The following is a 6,745-nucleotide window of genomic DNA, read 5'->3' as shown; positions in this document are numbered from 1 at the left end:
TTCATGATGCTACTGAAAATTATTATGAGGGAGGAACATATACTTGTAGGAATTGCAATAATATCAAGTTATACTTGTTTTGCCCTCCTATGCTAGTTGATTATTGTTCCCATAAGTTGTTTGCTCACAAAATCCCTATGCATAGGAAGAGGGTTAGACTTAAATGTGTTAGTCATATTCTTCATGATGCTCTCTTTATGTTACAATTCTTATCCTTTATGTGAGCATCATTGAAATCATCATGCCTAGCTAGGGGCGTTAAATGATAGCGCTTGTTGGGAGGCAACCCAACTTTATTTTTGTTCCTTGCTTTTTCTCCTGTTTAGTAATAAATAATTTATCTAACCTCTGTTATGATTGAGTTTTTATGTTTTAATTAGTGTTTTTGCCAAGTAGAACCATTGGGAAGACTTGGGGAAAGTCTTGTTGATCCTGCTATAAAAACCAGAAACTTTAGCGCTCACGAGAATTGCTGTCATTTTTTATTGGAGACTGCTATTTAGTTAATTATTTTTGAAGATGATTAATAGATAAATTCCTCACGTCCACCAATTTATTTTAGAATTTTTAGGGTTCCAGAAGTTTGCATTAGTTACAAATTAGTACAGACTGTTCTGTTTTTGACAGATTCTGTTTTTCGTGTGTTGTTTGCTTATTTTAGTGAATCTATGGCTAGTAAAAGAGTTTATAAACCATAGATAAGTTGGAATACAGTAGGTTTAACACCAATATAAATAAATAATGAGTCCATTACAGTACCATGAAATGGTGTTTTGTTTTCTTTCGCTAACGGAGCTTACGAGTTTTCTGTTATGTTTTGTGTTGTGAAGTTTTCAAATTTTGTGTAAAGATTCGATGGAATATGGAATAAGGAGTGGCAAGGGCCTAAGCTTGGGGATACCCAAGGAACCCCAATGTAATATTTAAGGACAACCAAGAACCTAAGTTTGGGGATGCCCCGGATGGCATCCCCTCTTTCGTCTTCGTTCATCGGTAACTTTACTTGGAGATATATTTTTATTTACCACATGATATGTGTTCTGCTTGGAGCGTCATTTTATTTATTTTGTTTTGCTTGCTGTTTGAATAAAATACCAAGATCTGAAATTCTTAAATGTTAGAGAGTCTTCACATAGTTGCATAATTATTAAACTACTCATTGATCTTCGGTTATATCTTTCGGAGTAGTTTGTCGTTTGCTCTAGTGCTTCACTTATATCTTTTAGAGCACAATTCTGGTTTTATTTTGAAGAAACAGATGAACTCTCGTGCTTCACTTATATTATTTTGAGATTCCTAAACAGCATGGCAATTTTCTTTGGTTATGAATTTAGTCCTAATATGATGGGCATCCAATAGGGATATAATAAAAACTTTCATATAAAGTGCATTGAATACTATGAGAAGTTTGATACTTGATGATTGTTTTGAGATATGAAGATGGTGATATTACAGTCATGCTAGTTGAGTAGTTGTGAATTTGAAGAGATACTTGTGTTAAAGTTTGTGATTCCCGTAGCATGCACGTATGGTGAACCGTTATGTGATGAAGTCGGAGCACGATTTATTTATTGATTGTCTTCCTTATGAGTGGTGGTCAGGGACGAGCGATGGTCTTTTCCTACCAATCTATCCCCCTAGGAGCATGCGCGTAGTACTTTGTTTCTATAACTAATAGATTTTTGCAATAAGTATGTGAGTTCTTTATGACTAATGTTGAGTCCATGGATTATACGCACTCTCACCCTTCCACCATTGCTAGCCTCTCTAGTACCGCGCAACTTTCGTCGGTACCTTAAACCCACCATATACCTTCCTGAAAATAGCCACCATACCTACCTATTATGGCATTTCCATAGCCACTCCGAGATATATTGCCATGCAACTTTCGACCATTCCGTTTATTATGACATGCTTCATCATTGTCATATGGTTTGCATGATCATGTAGTTGACATCGTATTTGTGGCAAAGCCACCGTTCATAATTATTTCATACATGTCACTCATGAGTCATTGCACATCCCGGTACACCGTCGGAGGCATTCATATAGAGTCATATCTTGTTCTAAGTATCGAGTTGTAATTCTTGAGTTGTAAGTAAATAAAAGTGTGAGCATGTTCATTATTAGAGCATTGTCCCAGTGAGGAAAGGATGATGGAGACTATGATTCCCCCACAAGTCGGGATGAGACTCCGGACGAAAAATAAAAAAAGAGAGAAAAAGAGGCCATAAAAAAGAGAAGGCCCAAAAAATGAGAGAAAAAGAGAGAAGGGGCCTTTCTACTATCCTTTTAGCACACTTGTGCTTCAAAGTAGCACCATGATCTTCATGATAGAGAGTCTCCTATGTTGTCACTCTCATATACTAGTGGAATCTTTCATTATAGAACATGGCTTGTATATTCCAATGATGGGTTTCCCCAAAATGCCCTAGGTCTTTGTGAGCAAGCGAGTTGGATGCACACCCACTTAGTTTCTTTTTGAGCTTTCATACACTTATAGCTCTAGTGCATCTGTTGCATGGCAATCCCTACTCTCTCACATTGATATCTATTGATGGGCATCTCCATAGCCCATTGATACGCCTAGTTTGTGTGAGACTATTTTCTCCCTTTTTGTCTTCTCCACAACCACTATTCTATTCCACCTATAGTGCTATGTCCATGGCTCACGCTCATGTATTGCGTGAAGATTGAAAAAGTTTGAGAACATCAAAAGTATGAAACAATTGCTTTGATTGTCATCGTGGTTGTGCATGATTTAAATATTTTGTGTGGTGAAGATAGAGCATAGCCAGACTATATGATTTTGTAGGGATAGCTTTCTTTGGCCATGTTATTTTGAGAAGACATGATTACTTGGTTAGTATGCTTGATGTATTATTATTTTTATGTCAATTTTAAACTTTTGTCTTGAATCTTATGGATGTGAACATTCATGCCAAAATGAAGAGAATTAATTAGAGAAATATGTTAGGTACCATTCCACATCAAAAATTCTGTTCTTATCATTTACCTACTCGAGGACGAGTAGGAATTAAGCTTGGGGATGCTGATACGACTCCAACGTATCTATAATTTTTGATAGTTCCATGCTATTATACTATCTGTTTTGGATGTTTATGGGCTTTATTATACACTTTTATATTATTTTTGGGACTAACCTATTAACCCAGAGCCCAGTGCTAGTTTCTGTTTTTTCCTTGTTTTAGAGTATCGCAGAAAAGGAAAATCAAACGGAGTCCAATTGACCTGAAACTTCAAGGAACTTATTTTTGGACCAGAAGATGCCCACGGAGTATCGCAGATGGACCAGGAGAGTCCCGGGCTGCCCATGAGGGTGGAGGGGTGCGCCACCCTGCCTCGTGCATAGCCTGGAGATCCACTGACATACTTCTTCCTCCTATATATACCCATATACCCTAAAAACTTCGAGGAGCACAATAGATCGGGAGTTTCGCTGCCAGAAGCCTCTGTAGCCACCGAAAACCAATCTAGACCCGTTATGGCACCCTGCCGGAGGGGGAATCACTTTATGGTGGCCATCTTCATCATCCCGGTGCTCTCCATGATGAGGAGGGAGTAGTTCTCCCTCGGGGCTGAGGGTATGTACCAGTAGCTATGTGTTTGATCTCTCTCTCTCTCTTGTTCTTGCGGTGATACGATCTTGATGTATTGCGAGCTTTGCTATTATAGTTGGATCTTATGATGTTTTCCCCCTCTACTCTCTTGTAATGGATTGAGTTTTCCCTTCGAAGTTATCTTATCGGATTGAGTATTTAAGGATTTGAGAACACTTGATGTATGTCTTGTGTGGGATACCCGTAGTGACAATGGGGTATTCTATTGATCCACTTGATGTATGTTTTGGTGATCAACTTGCGGGTTCCACCCATTAACCTATGCATAGGGGTTGGCACACATTTTCGTCTTGACTCTCCGGTAGAAACTTTGGGGCACTCTTTGACGTACTTTGTGTTACTTTGAATAGATGAATCTGAGATTGTGTGATGCATATCGTATAATCATACCCACGGATACTTGAGGTGACATTGGAGTATCTAGGTGACATTAGGGTTATGGTTGATTTGTGTCTTAAGGTGTTATTCTAGTACGAACTCTAGGATAGATTGACCGGGAAGAATAGCTTCGTGTTATTTTACTATGGACTCTTGAATAGATCGATCAGAAAGGATAACTTTGAGGTGGTTTCGTACCCTACCATAATCTCTTCGTTTGTTCTCCGCTATTAGTGACTTTGGAGACTCTTTGTTGCATGTTGAGGGATATTTATATGATCCAATTATGTTATTATTGTTGAGAGGACTTGCACTAGTGAAAGTATGAACCCTAGGCCATGTTTCCTAGCATTATAATACCGTTTGTGCTCACTTTTTTCATTTGTTACCTTGCTGTTTTTATATTTTTCAGATTACAAAAACCTTTATCTACCATCCATATACCACTTGTATCACCATATCTTCGCCGAACTAGTGCACCTATACAATTTACCATTGTATTCGGTGTGTTGGGGACATAAGAGACTCTTTGTTATTTGGTTGCAGGGTTGCTTGAGAGAGACCATATTCATCCTACGCCTCCTACGGATTGATAAACCTTAGGTCATCCACTTGAGGGAAAATTGCTACTGTCCTACAAACCTCTGCACTTGGAGGCCCAACAACGTCTACATGAAGAAGGTTGTGTAGTAGACATCAACGGCCCATAAATCAGTTGGGCCATTTGTAGTCGGACCTGAGTTTCGGCCTTTTAGCGACCCATTTAAGTGTTGGGCCAATTTCCGGCCTGGTGTGTCTTTTAGCCTGGTGACGGCCCATATATCTGTTGGGCCATTTGTAGTCGGACCTGAGTTTTGGCCTTTTAGTGGCCCATTTAAGTGTTGGGCCAATTCCCGGCCCTGTGTGCCTTTCAGCCTGTTAACGGACCATAAATGAGTTGGGCCATTTGTAGTCGGACTTGAGTTTTGGCCTTTTAACGACACATGCCCTTCATGGTCCAATACCAGCCCGGTTTCCCTTTCGTCCTGCTAAAGGCCGACAACACAGTTGGGCCATTTACAATACGACCTGACGTTCGGCCTCTTAGCAGCCCATGCTCTTCATTGTCCAGTACAAGCCCGCTGTCTCTTTCGGCCTGCTAAAGGCCCACAATATAGTTGGACCATACGTAGCCCGAACTTAGTAACGGCCTGTTAAGGGCCCGTGAAATCAATTGGGCCCACCTGTTGCCCGCTTCAATGTCAGCTTGTTAACTACTCGGGAGTTAAGAGGGCGACCATTAACTTTCGGCCTGGTAATAGCCCATTAACTTAATGGGCCCACTAAAGTTTGTACATGTCTTTAGGCCAAATTAGATAATTTGAGCCCATTACGACGAGCAATTATGCACATGACCAAAACCGATCAAGAAAAGGTACAGCATACAGGGAAAAACGTTGCACAACGAGCATATATTACAGGAAATTACATCCACTGGGCAATCAAAGATTGATGCTAGTGCAAATAAATGAACAGAACCTAACGATCTACAACGTCACAACCTGCAACCACAGCATGGATGACGCCCATAAGCATGTGCGCAAGTTCTTGCTGCTTTGCTACACTATCTCTGAAAACATTGATTAGTTGTTGTGTCACACGACTCTGCACCTCTGATTCCTCCACCATTTCCGTCATTCCTTCAGCCATTAATTGGTTCACAAACATACATTTTTTCCGTTGCATTCGAGACAGAGGATACTGAACAGATTCAGATGGCGATTTTGGCAGGCTTGTATTATCGATAGTGGAGAATGTCTCGACTGCTGCATCATAACATAAATTAGGAGGGGAACCAAATAGATTAATCATGAGTTATTGGCATATTACCTGGCCTAGATTTATTGGAAAGAAACAACGGGTTTGCCTTGCTCTTTTTAGAGTTTGTCTTCTTATCTTCAGCAGCTTGCACCAAATTAAGACACTAGCATTCTATCATTGGCCAACTCAGATAATAGGAAAGGAAAATTGGCACAACGAACGTTTGGGCAACTAGCCAATACCAAATTAACGCAATATGGCACAGCTATCAACAGCCAGGTAAGGTAATACGAAAGCAACATTAACACAATGAATGAATGGGCAACTAGAGCAGCACTATAATTCATTAATGTGCATGATATGAGATAGTACACTCATACAACTTAATATGAAAAACTACCAGGCAGTTTTCTTTACAAAAATCTACATTGGCGCCTTTAACATTTTGATACAACTAATTTTAGAACAGACAAAGGTTGGATTTACGTCGATTAACAAAATACATGCTGATGTAAAAATATAGTGATATACAATAGGTACTTACATCAGCATTGGAGCACAGAGAATTCCCGCAAGATATTTTCCTCGAATAGAATCCCAATGAGGGAAATCTTCTATCATTTAACCTTATCTTCTAAAAGAGAAAAGGGTAAGAAACATGTAGAAAATATGATCAGAATGCTATAAAATTTCATGATGCGAGGATATGCGCACACTTCTTAGAATGGAGTTGACATTCTTTTGCTGGACTGGAGCGGACTAGTTCTGTGGCTACTGGAATCTGCTTATTATCAATGGGAGTTAGGTTTCTCTAGGCTGGAGCATCTATGAAAAATGGAGTTGGTTTATTATCTACTAGCGATTGGATCTTTTGCAAAGACCTGGTTTGTAACCCTTCATATTCTAACATAACCGTCTTCCCCTTG

The sequence above is a fragment of the Triticum urartu genome, chromosome 4, assembly GCF_003073215.2.
Source record: "Triticum urartu cultivar G1812 chromosome 4, Tu2.1, whole genome shotgun sequence".
Classification (NCBI taxonomy): Eukaryota; Viridiplantae; Streptophyta; class Magnoliopsida; order Poales; family Poaceae; genus Triticum; species Triticum urartu.
The sequence above is the reverse complement of the archived record's forward strand: the minus strand, read 5'-3'. Positions refer to the sequence as shown.